This window comes from Oryctolagus cuniculus, chromosome 5, assembly GCF_964237555.1.
Source record: "Oryctolagus cuniculus chromosome 5, mOryCun1.1, whole genome shotgun sequence".
NCBI classification, from domain to species: domain Eukaryota; kingdom Metazoa; phylum Chordata; class Mammalia; order Lagomorpha; family Leporidae; genus Oryctolagus; species Oryctolagus cuniculus.
Window position 1 is genome coordinate 147,411,215 of NC_091436.1, and position 15,535 is coordinate 147,426,749.

At 44.3% G+C, this 15,535-nt stretch overlaps 1 protein-coding gene across 7 annotated transcripts in view; it reads right to left on the minus strand.

The window, feature by feature from the left end:
* MBOAT1 (membrane bound O-acyltransferase domain containing 1) overlaps positions 1-15,535 on the minus strand; it is a 273,642-nt gene that overhangs the window by 192,528 nt on the left and 65,579 nt on the right. The window lies entirely within an intron of this gene.

Consider the following 15,535-nt stretch of genomic DNA (forward strand, 5'->3'; position numbering starts at 1 on the left):
GGAATCCCAATGCGCATAAGTGAGAAACATCCTGGTTCAGAAGACCCCTAGTCCAGTGCCATGGTTCCAGTGGATGGATAAACATACAAAGGAACTTCAAAAAGTTAAGTTAAAAGATAAGTTTATTTTGGTGCAAAAATCTGAAATCCAAGTATATGAAGGGTCTTTAAAAACTTCATTAATTGCATATTATAAAAACACTATGCGGCCGGCGCCACAGCTCAGTAGGCTAATCCTCTGCCTTGCAGCGCCGGCACACCAGGTTCTAGTCCCGGTCGGGGCACTGGATTCTGTCCCGGTTGTCCCTTTTCCAGGGCAGCTCTCTGCTGTGGCCCGGGAGTGTAGTGGAGGATGGCCCAAGTACTTGGGCCCTGAACCCCATGGGAGACCAGGAGAAGCACCTGGCTCCTGCCTTTGGATAGGTGCGGTGTGCCTGCCACAGTGCACCGGCCGTGGTGGCCATTGGAGGGTGAACCAACGGCAAAGGAAGACCTTTCTCTCTGTCTCTCTCTCTCACTGTCCACTCTGCCAGTCAAAAAAAAAAAAAAAACAAAACAAAACAAAACAAAAAAACACTATGCATGGATTTCAAATTTGTTTCCACCAAAATTACCTTTTAATTCCATTTTTCCATGAACTTTCTGAGGTATCTGTTTATGATGGTTGCTTCATCCAAATCTGCTTTGATGTGCTTTGTTCTATTAAAGGCAATTCTTACATGCACACGCAGTAAAATATATATATATTTATAAAATGCATCTGCTTATAAATAAATCATTTGTTGACCAACAAATAACATCAATCTTAATTTGGAAAAAGCCATCAAATAAAAATTTGTCTTAAGAAGTAGCTACCAAATCAACAATGATGCCAGGATAATTCAGGGAGGTGATTAATGGTGAAGGGACTACCAGGCATCCATGTGAAAATAACACAAAAATTCATTCAAAATGGATCAAAGAGCTAACTGTAAGAGCTCAAACTATAAAATGCTTAGAAGAAAGCATAGATGTAGACCTTTTTGATGTCAAATTATGCACTGGTTTCACAGACATAATAACAAAAGAAAAAACAGATTAGGTGGCTATGATTAAAATTTAGATTTTTGTGCCTCAAAAGACACCTACCACCAAGAAAGTTAAAAGACATTTCACAGTGTGCAAGAAAATATTTGCAAATCATCTCTCTGATAAGGGACTTGTAATAGCATGGATAAAGAGCTCTCACTACTACCCAATTTTAAAATAGCTAACAAATCTGAATGGATATTTCTCTTAAAATATGAAAATGGCCAATAAGCTACAATGAGATTTCATACCATGAGCACTAGGATGGCTAGACTCAAAAGGTCAGACAATACCAAGTGTTGGCCAGGCACTGATGATTTTGAAAGCCTCATACATCACACTGCTGACAGGACTAGGAAATGGCACTGCTTTACAAACAGTCTGTAAGCATTGCAACAATTTAAATGTGAGTAACCTATGACCCAGCAATTCCAGCCAAGTATATGCCCATGAGAAATGAAAAGCATGTCTACACAAAAGCACAGACATGCACATTTGTAGCAACAGTGTAGATATTATAGGTAACAGCCCAAAGGAAATGATTCAGATGTCTATATAGATATTATATATAAACATTATAGATAACATTCCAAAAGGAAATAATCATCAACGGATGAATGGATAAATAAAGTATGGGACAGCCATACAATAGAATATCATTCAGCAATAAAAAGGGATGTATCCTTTAAATGAATACATTGCACAGGATGTACTAATACATAGAGCAGTACTGTTTAAAAATGGCACCTGTTTTTCCCACTGCCTACTTTTAGTACTTTTTAGCTCTATTCTTGCCTGTCTTAGATCAGGCTGCTGTAACAAAATACCACAAACTGGGTAGCTTACTCAACAGAAGTTTGTTCCTCACATTGCTGAAGGCTAGAAATCCTAGATCATTGCATTGGAAGATTCCATGCCCGGTTGAGGGCTTGCTTCTTAGACAGCTGGCTTTTCATCACAGCTCACAGTAGAAGAGCAAAGGAGTTCTGTGGGGCTCCTTTTATGAGGGCACTAAAACTATCCATGATAGCCCCACTTGCCTGACCTAATCACCTGCCAAAGAGCACACCCCCAAACACCATCACCTTGAGGGCTAGGATATCAACATATGCATTTTAGGGAGGTCACCAACATTCAGGGAAAAGCACTGCTCAGCAAGGTAAGACAAAACCCCACTGTTCTGACTACCACACTTTCCTTCAGATCTTCTCAGTCTAGCCTGGTTTCTTGACCTTCATTCTTATGGCCATCAATTTTGCTGTCTGTGACCACTATGGGCCAAAGGCTCATTTACATAGAAAGCTGAAGTCTGGGTCCGTGTCCCATGACAGCATCCAGGGATTATCCAGGGATCCCACACAGCCCCTGTGCCCTGCACTTGGGCCAGGTACAGCAATGTGGGAAGATAGGACAAGACACCAACCACTTGAAGTCTGGAGAATGTCAATTATACTTGCCTACTTTTCCTTAACTCCACTTCCTTGTAATTCCTCTCATCCCAATTCCTACTTTCCATGTTTTTAAGTAAGCTATTTTAAGCTATAACCACATACTAATAAGACAAACTATTTCAAAGAAAATATCAACAACTATCCTCTGAAACCTTAAAATCTAGGACCAACTTGATATCTAATTTGCAAAGGCCATGCTTTGAAACCAGAAAGCTGTGTGTGTTCTGCCTGACTGGTGAGAGTGAGTGTAGCAAACACAGGCCACCAAGTTGGTCACTTGAGTGTAGCAAGACAGGCTCATCGATGACACTCGTCTACACAATGCTCATTTGAAATGGAAAATAATTGCTCTTTCACAAACTGAGGTTGTAGCCCTGGTATTAAGCCCACAGCAGGGATGGCATTGTGGCTCAGGAGGTTAGTCACCATATGCAATGCTGGCATCCCATATGAGCATCAGTTTGTGTTCTGGCTGCTCCACTTCTGACCCAGCTCCCTACTAATGCACCTGGGAAAGCAGCAGAACATGGCCCACATTCTTGTGCTCCTGCCACTCACATGAGAGACCCAGATGGAGTTCCAGGTTCCTGACTTTGGTCTAGCCCAGTCTTTGCCATTGTGGCCATTTGGGGAGGGATCCAGCAAATGGAAGATTTTCTCTCTTTCTCTCTCTCCCTCTCTCTTCCCTTCGTTCTCTCTCTCTCTCTCTCTCTCTAATTCTGCCTTTAAAGTAAATAAAATGAATCAAAGAAAACAGAAAAATAAGGCCACATCAAAGCTTTCTATAAAGAAACCTGGTCTTACAGACCCATGTAACTCTGTAATTCACCTTCCCACTGTTCATTCAACAAGACCTCTGGCCCAAAATGTCTAACAGATGCCAAGAGCTATTTCTCTTGAAAGGGACTCACTCTAAGCATCAGATTCAAGGCAGTTTCCAAAGGTGACCTTCAAAGCACAGTAGTTTTCTCTCTAACACCCTTTCATCTCTTTTTGCTTTTTCTGGAAGACTGAACCTAGGAACCAGTCTTCTCTACACAAAGCCCAGTACACAAAAATTTTTTAAATAGCTGGTTTTTTTTAAGATTTACTTTCTTTATTTGAAAGGAAAAGTTGGGGGGGGGGGATAGAGAGAGAGAGAATGAATGAATCTTCCATCCTCTGGTTCATTTCCCAAATGGCTCCAACAGCCAGGGGTGGACCAGGTTGAATCAAGGAGCCTGCAACTCCATCTGGATTTCTCAGGTGGGTGGCAGGGGCCCAAGCAATTGAGGCATCTTCTTCTGTTTCCCAGATGCCTGAGCAGGTAGCTGGATCAGAAGTGGAGAAGCTGAGACCTGAACCCCTATGGGATGCTGGCACTGCAGGCAGTGGTTAATCTGCTGTGCCACAATGTTGGCCTCCTCAGTGAGTCATATTTTAAATCTGAGGCACACACTCTGGTGACCATGCTATTTTTAAACCAACTAAGTTCCTATATTTTATTCAATTCATAACTTTATCTTATGGCCTAAAATCAGATCAATAAAGAAATAAAATATGTGATGGAACTAGTCTACCTTTACATCTCTGTAGAAACCTAACACTTGCCTTCCTCTACCTTGAATCACATTAGTTTACTCCATGCGTGGGCATATATTCAGCAAAACGTGTAGTAGTCTGACACAGCAGCCCCTCCTTATCGTGTACATATGGTCCAAGATGCATCACAGTTGCCTGAAACCACAAGATAATGCCAAACCCCATACATACTGTTTTTCCCTATCCATACATACCTGGGATAAAATTTAATTTATTAATTAGGCATAAGAAGAGATTCACAATAACTAAAAAATAGAATTACTATAATAATATAGTGTGATGAAACTTACTTAAAACTTAGGAATTATTTCTGAAACTTTCCACTTAGTATCTTTAGGCTGCAGCCTACTACAGAAAGTGAAACCATGGCAGGCAGACTGCTAGGTTCACGTGCATGGTGGCTGTGAGCATACACCTCTCACACCTGCTGCTGGCCCAGCCACTGTGATCTGGCTCTGCTACCGCCCTGAGCTGAGGGCAGGCTTCTCTTGGGCATAGTGGGTCCTGGGCAGCCCCTTGCCACAAGTCTATACCCTCCGCCAGAAGAGGTTTAGCTGGGTGACTTCTCACTGAACTTGCCAGAACCCGCTAACTGCATTGTGTCTCAAGGTCTCCCTTCCCTCCTTCCCTCTCTCCTTCACAGTGGTGAGACCCGCACTTGAATCTGCTGGCTCTCCCAGCCTCATCCATTTCTTTCCCATTTTTTTCTGATGATCATTTCACCCAACAAATCTCATATAAGTCTCTTCCCACTTTGGCATCTGCTTCTCAGAGGACTCAGAATAACATAAGACATAATCCTGGATGGCTGCAGCAATGCCAACAATCACCTGATACAAAATTTGTACCATTGGGTCTATGCAAAAGCCATATTGTTGTCACTCCTTAGGAAAGATATCCTTTGGGAGAAAAAATAAGAAGGTATAGATCAAACATTGTTACACATCATTTAGACTCTACTTTGAACACTATATTGCTTCTGGTTTTGTTTTTTAAAGACATTCACTTATATGAAAGGCAGAGAGAGATGGAGAAAGAGAGACAGACAAACAGACATAACTCCCATTCACTGCTTCACTCCTGAAATGTGGAATCCACGAATCCACAACAGCCAGAGCTGGGCCAGGTCAAGGCCAGCAGCCCAGAACTCCACATGGGTGACGGGGGCCCAAGTACTTGAGCCATCATTCACTGCTTCCCAAGTACATTAATAGAGAGCTGGATCAGAAGTGAAGTAGCTGGAACTTAAATTGTCTCCTGGCTTCAGATCGGCACAGCTCTGGCTATTGCAGCCATCTGGGGAGTGAACCATCAGATGGAAGACTTCTCTTTCTCTGTCTCTACCTCTCTCTGTAACTCTGTTTATTTCAAATAAATAAAATAAATCTTCAAAAAAAAAGCCACAGAAGATCATGTTTTTTCTTCTTGGACCTAGGTTTATTAGTCTAAACTGGATAAAGAAATACAATGGGGAAATTAAAGTAAGAGTAAACAGATTGATAGAAGTGCATTTGGAGTAAACTGAAGGAATAATGCCAACTCCTACTGTCCCCCCTTAAACAAATGCCTTCCGATACTGAAGTGGGGGCCTACTCACCCATTTCCATTTTCCATATCAATCTGCACCCCAAAATAACCTGGCTTTAAAACATTAAACAAAAGCTCAACTTTGAGCCATATCTTCAATAAAACCTACCTATTTTACTTTTTTTTTTTTTTTTTTTTTTTGACAGGCAGAGTGGACAGTGAGAGAGAGAGACAGAGAGAAAGGTCTTCCTTTGCCGTTGGTTCACCCTCCAATGGCCGCCGCGGCCAGCGCGCTGCGGCCGGCGCACCACGCTGATCCGATGGCAGGAGCCGGGTGCTTCTCCTGGTCTCCCATGGGGTGCAGGGACCAAGTACCTGGGCCATCCTCCACTGCACTCCCTGGCCACAGCAGAGAGCTGGCCTGGAAGAGGGGCAACCGGGAAGGAATCTAGCGCCCTGACCGGGACTAGAACCCAGTGTGCCAGCGCCGCAAGGCGGAGGATTAGCCTAGTGAGCTGCGGCGCCGGCCCCTATTTTACTTTCATCTTTGCACCTAAACTGGTTAAGTTCTGATATTCCAACAAAGAAATGATGAAACAATGAGATAACATGCTCATCAGTGACAGTTGTCAAAAGAATCAGCCAATCACAAATCTGGCTGTGGCCCCAGCATCAAACTAGATCTGACATTTACATACCTTATTTTCTCAACAGGTAGCTTTAGTACCAAAAGGTGGCATTCTATATTTTTATAAAGTATAAAAATGCACTTGTGTTATTTAGATGCTAGGAGAGCAGGGATGCAGGCAAGCAAGAAATTTGGCCAAATGACAGACGATAAGTACAACCAACCTCCAACCTACAGCAATCTGGGCCAGCACCACCACTTTGCACAACCCCAGTGGGAACCGAGGTCTGGGATATGTGCAACCTATCACTTGGACCCAATGTCCAAGGGGCTGAGAAAGCTCATACAAGCAATATCTGTTCACCTCCCTCTGGCTTGCACTCCTCCCACAGCCCTGCTCCACGAATGTCTGTGAGATGTTAGCACTTTGGAGGAATGCTCCCAAATTCCTATCCGTGAGGCCAGCGTGGGAAGGGAAAAACAAAGGACTTCACTGCAGCCCAGGAAGAACAAGGCTGTACTGGGCTTCCGAGGACTGACACTCAAGGTGGAGAGAATGGATCCTCTGAACTCATTTCAGCCACAGTGGTATCTGTCCAGACCTCGCAGTGGTCAACCTGAGTGAAACAGGCTTAGACGCTCAGTCCTGATCATTTCAACAGTCAACCTCTATACTTCTATACTGAAAACATCAACGTCACCACTTCTCTGTTTTAACACAATCCCACCCAGTATGGTTGATGTCACTTTTACCTGTGTCCACAGAATTAAACTCCAAGTGACTGCGCATTACCGAAAAGCTGGCAGTGGTCCAAAGGAGAAACATAAAATAGAGAAATCCAGGAACCTTTTTGCAAATAGCTGTGGGACCCAATCATTTGAACACACTGGGTTGGTCAAAGGGGTGAGCAGAACACTGTGCCTGGAACAACATGGAAAGGGTCCCCACTACTCTCAAGTCTTATTTCTATTAGGCTGCAGTGAGAGAACAGGAAGCACCCAATGGCGGCTGTTTCAATGATATGGCTACAGTTCACCATCATCTTCTAATATGCGTGCAAATATATTTAAATGACATTCTGTGAGTTCCCCTTCTCATCCGATATAATGTGAAAGAGTGAAATGAACATTAATATCACAAATGAAGATGCCCCTGGCCAGACTACCAGGTTCTCTGATAGCATTTTCACTATTTTCTACCTCTCTTTTTGTATGCACATCCACAATAAGATGAGAAAAAAGTATCTTGATACATATATTTTGTCTCGTGGTTTTTATATTCTTTGAAGACATTTTTAATGAAGATATAATGGTACTATATTGAATTATTTACTTCTTTAAGACCGTTTAGCATATTTCCAGGTTTTTACTATATTGACAACAATTAAATATTCTTACATAGAAATTGATTTCCTTATGGTAATCCAACTCCTAAGAGTTTCTCCTATTATGCAATACAAACTTCAAAAAAATTCTTGCTTAAAACTTATGGTAAAATTGGCTTCTAGAATACCAGGTTATACTCCCACATGCAGGGTATAAGAGTTTTCATTTTATAATGTTTGCAGAAACACACAGGCAACTCAAATTGCCAGCATGGTGGCAGAGCAATTATCTGTCTGAACCTGGCTTAGCCGGGAAAAAGAAAATAAGAGTTCTTGCTGCTTCCCTCAGAAGCAAACTTGACTTGCACCCTTCTGTGAGCAAAAAAGAAGAATCAGTTCCCTATCACAAACCGAAAAGAAATCAAGTACCAGCTTTATTATGAGCAATTGTTGAACTTCCTCCCAGGAGAACAATAAATGTTCTAGTGCCTTTAACTGCCCACATTCTCAGAGAAAACACAAAGAACATTCACTACCACCGATATTGATATAAATTACATTAGGAGCACTAACAAAAGTGTATCTTGTGTGTTACCGTGACCATTAACACCAGTCCAGCCCATGGAAAGTTGATTATTTTCAGGATGATAAATAAAATTTCAAGTCCTAGACTCACCTAAAATACAAGTTTATGTGTTCTCCAAAATTAAAAACATATATATATATATGTTATATATACTGTTGACACAAACACTAATCTCATCCAATCCTATCAATTCTTCTCTGTGCTCTTAAAGGCATAATAGAGTATGTTAACCACCTAGATTTGCACACATGCTCAAAAAAAAAAAAAAAAAAAAGAACAGTTACCCTATTATGCTGCTTGAAAACACCAGACTCAACTTCAAAACCATTGCTTTACTTCTGAAAAAGAAATCCTAAGCAAGATATTTCAACCAGGGCAGGTGTTTGGCAGAGGGGTTAAGATGCCGCCCGAGACACCTGCATCCCTTATCAGAGAGCCTGGGTTCAAACCCAAGCTCTACTCCCTATTCCAGTTGCCTACTGATGCATAACCTGGAATGCAGCAAGTGATGGCTCAAGTACCTGAATCCCTGCCACCCACAGGGGAGACCTGGATTGAGTTGCAGTGTCCTAGCTTCGGCCTAAGCCAGCCCCAGCTCTCGAGGGCATTTGGAGTGGGAGCTAGCAAATGGAAGAGCTCCACCTATCTGTCGCTGTCTCTCTTTCAAATAAAGTGGGGGAGAAAAGATATTTCAAATGAATTAAATAGTAGGGTTCAACCAATTCCACTCTGTGGTTGCTGGAATGTTATAAAAATAGATACCGGGAAAGAACCTTTCTGACAATTTGTGATTTAAAACGTATGTCAACTTCAGGTTGGCATGCAGCTCTCCATTATGGTGACTGGCACTCTCCAAGATTGTTATATGTCAGGGGAACACTGTACATTTGTGGTGGTAGAAAAAAATGCTGCTTAACAATGATCTACTAAAAAGGAAAAAAAGCCGATGTACCTTGTGAGAACTGGAGAGTGCAGTCATTAGAGAAGCAAGCCATGTAAAACGTTCAGGTAGCAGACACATTTTCGTTGTATTCTTTTCCTAACCACAATGCACTTTCTAGTTTAAACATTGTGCAGCTTTGCATGTAATGTCAGAGATTTCTGAATTCTAGGAGATCCCAAAGTACCAGAGAATAAACACCCCTTGGGGAGACTTATCAGGTCTATGCAGCTGAAAGCAGAGATGACAGAGACCGATTTCCATCCCGCCCCCTCCTGCTGTCTAACCCCAGATCTACCACTTTCCAGAAGCACATGACTGCTTCCTGCAAATGTATTTTATTTCTCCCCTTGGGTAGCTTTCCACAGTTTTTATTGCACTAAGAAGTATGTAAAAATTATTTAAGACTATCATCAATACAAATACCACATGCTCTAGCTCATACATAGAAGCTAGAGAAGTTTATCTTAGAAGTAGAGAGTAGAATGGTGGTAAGCTAGGAGGGAAAGGAGCAGGGGGAAGACTCGCCAACGAGTAGAGGCAGAAGGAGTAAGTTCTGACGTTGCCCAGCACTGGAGGGTGACTGCAGTTCACAACTCACTGCATATTTTGTAAAGAACTGGAAGACAGGAGTTTAAACGCTCCCCACACGAAGAAATGACAAATGTTGAAGGAGATGGAAATGCCAAAGACCTGACGTGACCATGACACACTGTGTGCAATACCAAATGGTACCCACAGGTGTACATACTATGTCTCAATAAAGAAAATTATTCAAGGCTGGCATCACGGTACAACAGTACCACATGGTACATACCTGAGTGCTAGTTGGAGTCCTGGAAGCTCTGCTTCCAATCCAGCTACCTGCTAATGCTCCCAGGAAGGCAGCAGATGATGACCCAAGTACTCTCCTGTGGGAGACCAGAATGGAGTTCCTGGCTCCTAGCTGTTGTGGTCATTTGGGGAATGAACTAGCAGATGGAAGATAGATCTCTCTCTCTCTCTCTCTCTCTCTCTCCTTCTCTGTTACTCTGCCTTCAAATAAGTGAATAAATCTTCAAAAACATTTTAATGAAATTATTTCAGAGTTTATGGATTTAATAAAATGAGTGAAGGAGGCGTGACAAGAGCAGCAGAGATGCAGACAGTAGCAATGCTCTCATCCCACACCAGCAGACACCGAGGACAGCTGTGCACGCACCAAAAGGTGTGCAATGAGTCTCCTAGGGCTGCCATAATGAATCATTCTGGGCTGGGTGTTGCAACAACTGAACTTTTTTCTCTCACAGTTCTGAGTCTGGAAGTCCCAAATCAAGATGTCCACAAGGTTGGTTCCTTCCGGTGGCTCCAAGAAAGAACCTGTCCCATGTATCTCCCTAGCTTCTGATGGTGGGTGGCATTCGTTGAAGGTCCCTGGCTCATAGCTGCTGCTCTCCAGTGTCTGCCTCCACCTTCATGGGCGGCCTTCCCACTATGTGTGCCTGGGCATCACCTCCCATGGTTTTTTTGTTGTTGTTTTGTTTTTTTTTTGTTTTTGTTTTTTTGTTTTTTTTGACAGGCAAGAGTGGATAGTGAGAGAGAGAGAGACAGAGAGAAATGTCTTCCTTTGCCGTTGGTTCACTCTCCACTGGCCACCGCGGCTGGCGTACCCCGCTGATCCGATGACAGGAGCCAGGTACTTATCCTGGTCTCCCATGGGGTGCAGGGCCCAAGCACTTGGGCCATCCTCCACTGCACTCCCTGGCCACAGCAGACAGCTGGCCTGGAAGAGGGGCAACCCGGACAGAATCCAGCGCCCTGACCAGGACTAGAACCCGGTGTGCCGGCACCGCAAGGTGGAGGATTAGCCTAGTGAGCCACGGCACTGGCCTCCCATGGTCTTCTAATAAGGACACCAGTCGTATTGGATCGAGGGCTCACCCCAATCAGTATGACCTTATCTTAACTAACTACATCTGCAAAACCCCTATTTCCAAATGAGGACATAGTCTGTGACTCTGGATAAACATGAATTTGGGGAGGACACTATTCAACCTATGACCCAATGATACAGTCACATTTTAGCTTGAGTTAGACAGCTGCACATTCACTCTGCATTCGCTCACTCCTGCCTCTTGTAACAAGGCCTGGCATAACCAGGGTTCCTATTCCAAGGCTGCTGAGTGATGAATGAATGAACCTTTGATGCAAGACCAAAGACTGTACTTGGAATGTGGATCTGCTGAATGTTGGCCTCTCTTACCTAAGCCCCACCCACCCTCTCCAGGGTCATTTCGTCCAGCAAGACTGAGAAGGTAAACGGAAACTCCCATGCTTGCAAAGAAACCTGAGTGAAGAATCCTTGATGTTTATAGTACCCCATCCCTAAATGCACCCTGCATTCTCAGCTACTCTTAAATCAACAGCAAACTTTTAAATACACTAAACTTGCTCTGGGGACTTTCCAAAAGATCCAGCCTAACCAGCCTCTCTCTTTTCACACCCATATAGAATCACCCACATGCAAATATAAGCTGCAACAGTGAATTTTATGAGTGATGGCTAAAGAATATCCAGACAACTGGCACAACACCATTTCCGAGTGTTGTCTGTGAGGGTGTTTCTGGAGGAGCCCACCATTTGACTTGGTTGACTGAGTAAGGAATGTCTACCTTCACCAATGTCAGTGGTAACCACCCAGTCCAGGGGGGCCCAAACAGAACAGAAGGGCAGCAGCAGGATGAGTTCCTTCTGTCTCCTGCAGCTGGAACATCCATTTCCTCCTGCCCCCAGACATGACACCAGAACTTCAGGTTCTCGGGACTTTGGGCTCCAGGACCTACAGCAGCATCCCCTCTGGATCCCAAGGCCGTTGGCACTAACTGGGAGTTAGCCTGCTGGCTCCTCTGATCTCCAGCCTGCAGATGGCAGGCAGTGGGTCTTCTCGCCCTCCATAATCATGTAAGCCAAACCCTGTAATAACTCTCCTTACTCATACATGAGAGGTCTTCAAAAATGTTCATGGGAGGGGCTGGTGTTATGACATAAAAGGTTAAGCCACCACCTGCGATGCCAGCATCCTGTATGGGTGCCAGTTTGAGACCCAGCTACTCTGTTTCCCATCCAGTTCCCTGCTACTGTGCCTGGGAAGGCAGCAGAAGATGGCCCAAGTATTTGGGCCCCTGCGACCAACATAGGAGATCAGGATGGAATTCCAGGTTCCTGGTTTCATCCTGGCTCAGCCTCAATCATTGTGGCTATTTGGGAAGTGAACCAGCAGATAGAAGAGTATGCTCGCTCTCTCTCTCTCTCTCTCTCTTTCTCTAACTCTGGCTTCAGATAAATAAAATAAATTTTAAAAATAAGAAGTTCATGGGAAAAATAATTAAAGGATAAGTTTATTTTGGTGCAAAAAATTTTGAAATCCATGCATAGTTTTTTCATAATATCCATTTTCATGAACTTTTTGAGACCTCTCTTATACATTGGTTTTTGCCATTGTAATCCATACGCCATACTTTGGAAATTTATATTCATTAAATAAAAGTTAAAAAAAAATTAAACAATTTTAATTTATTTTAAAGGCAGAGAAAGACATGCAGACAGAGATCATTATCTACTTCTCAAATGCCTACAACAGCTGAAGCTGGGCCAAGCCGAAACTAAGAAACTAGAACTCCAATCAGGTCTCCCATGTAGGTGGCAGAGGGCTCAAGGACTTGAGCCAGCCCCTGCTGCTTCTCAGGGTGCCCATGAGCAGGGAGCTGGAACTGGAAGCAGAGCCCTCCAATACTAAATGCGGGCATCCTGAGTGCATTACCTTAATGACTTCAAAACACATCAACCCCTCAAAATTGTTTTGTATCAAATAAACTTATCCTTTATCTTTCAGATCCATTTTCTGTGAACTTATTAAAATATATATCTCATATTACTGGTTTTAAATCTCTAGAAACCCTGATATTAACACCTAAGCACAACTGGAATAAACACATGGGGGAATGAAGACATATGACACTAGGTAAGCTTACAACACAAGTGATGAGAGAAGTGTCTGTGGCTACCAACTACAAATGCTGTGCACCAGGGACAAGGTGAGTTCAGTCAACAGCAACACTGGCCAGTGGAAGCCAGGTGAGGAACCTCTTGCTATTCTGCCAAAATGCAAGACTCTAGGGATAGGAGAGACAAGGAAGAGTGGCAATCAGGAAGCTTACAAAGAAGTGATCTTTGACCTGGGTTTTAAAAATGAGGTAAGAGGTTTCCAGCTTGACAAAGATGGAACAAGAGGCAATGGAGATGAGAAGTGTAAGTAAGGCACAGGCACAGACTTGAACTAACCTAGCACATGTATGGTCCCAGCACCCACGAGAGTAGGAGATAGGAGAGGAGGCAGCTTGGCAAGGCCAGATCATAGCCAGCTCTGCAGTTTAGAACCCCGTCCTGTTGAGTGGAGAGCATAGACACTGGGGATGGGGTTTGTGGTAGGAGGCACAGCCCATCACAACAAAGCTGCAGCCTTCTGCTGGCCCCAGGTGGTGGCAGTGGGCATGAGGATGGAGCAGTGGTAGACACTAGTGAGTCAGGCTGCTGAGCTCCAGGAGCTGGTGACACAGGGGTAGGGATGATGAGGGGGAGGGAGCTGGCTCTCTGTGGCATCCAGGCACCTGTCGCACATTTCTGTGCTTTAGAAAGGCCATTCCCTCTGCTTGGAATATCTTTCCTCCCGCCTAGCATACAGCATCTCCAGCTCCCGGCACTGTGCCTAGCTCACTATGGACCCACGAATTGGTGCAGAAATGAAAAAATGAGCATTCCTGTCATTATTTATTTACTTATTTACTTATTTGAAGGGCAAACAGAAGGAGGGAGAGACAAACAGAGATCTCTCATCCACTGGTTCACTTCCCAAATGCCTACAAAAGCTGAGGCTTGGCCAGGCTGAAGCCAGGAACATGCAGTTCAATCTGGGTCTTCCACATGGGTGGCAGGGACCCCAGCACTTGAGCCATCATCTGTTGCCTCCCAGGGTGCACATTAGCAGGAAACTGGAATCTTAAGTGGAGCTGAGGCTGAGTTCCAGGCACTCTAATACAGGATTTAGGCATCCAATGTGGCAGTTTAGCTATTGCACCAAATGCCCATTCCCACTTCCTGTCAAAAATGGAAGATACTATATAAGAGAAGCAGATAATAATGTAATTTGGCAAAAGTCCAAATGTCTTGTTCAATAATTTAACTGATATGGCCGGAGGAGCTAGTGACTAGTAAGAATGAGTCTCCTGGAAACAAAGACAAAGGATTGACAAATACTAGGGTATCTATTTCATTCATTTACTGAACTATTAAGATCCAAGAGTTTGGCCAGCACCGTGGCTCACTAGGCTAATCCTCTGCCTGCGGCGCCAGCACCTTGGGTTCTAGTCCTGGTTGGGGCGCCGGATTCTGTCCTGATTGCTCCTCTTCCAGTCCAGCTCTCTGCTGTGGTCTGGGAGTGCAGTGGAAGATGGCCCAGGTCCTTGGGCCCTGCACTTGCATGGGAGACCAGGAGGAAGCACCTGGCTCCTGGCTTCGGATCGGCACAGCGCGCCAGCCATAGCAACATTTGCGGGGTGAACCAATGGAAGGAAGACCTTTCTCTCTCTCTCTCTCTCTCTCTCTCTCACTGTCTAACTCTGCCTGTAAAAAAAAAAATAGCCAAGAGTTTGGCAGGTATCAGGATAGTGGAATAGTGACAAGGAGATCTACTCTAGGCTAGGTGAACTTAGCATAAAAGAAAGTAGAGACAGTACACTCTCAGGGGAAAGTTGCAGGGAAAACTGCAATGGGAGGTCCTGCAAAAGCAGTGCAAATGCCTTAGAACTGAGAGGAAGGCACAGATGTGAAGCAATGATTAGGGACACAACAAAGAACCCAGCAGTCTGCTCTGGCTAGCAAGGTGAGATCAGACTGCATGGGCCCACAACGCTATTGATACAGCTGGAGGGAGAGCCTACTGGACTGCACCATTTTTGAGTCCATCCTGGAACCCTAAAAGGAGCAGGATGACTGCTCACCCAGAGTGGGGAAACAAAAAGTGGTGAGTCTCTCTCTCTCTACTTCTGCACTAGCTCTGGGAGGGCTGGTGCCATTTTGGTCATAAGCAGGTAGCAATTGCTCCAGCTCTCTGGTGAGCACCCAGCAACAACCAGGGACTGCTGGTAGGAGCAACCATGGCAGTTTGAGTCAATTGACGGGGATGGTCTCCACCTTGTCATCAGGACAACAACACCAACTCCACCTTGCCCACTTGGCAAGGGGCGGGGAGGGGGAGCCACCCCAACTAAAGGGCAGTGCAACCTACAGGGACTCCTGTATGTGTCCAGCACAACTGTGAAAGTAGTGGGGCTGTGGCCAGCAGGTATTGTGCATGCATGTGATCCAGGGATTCTACCAGAGGGAAAAATCTGGG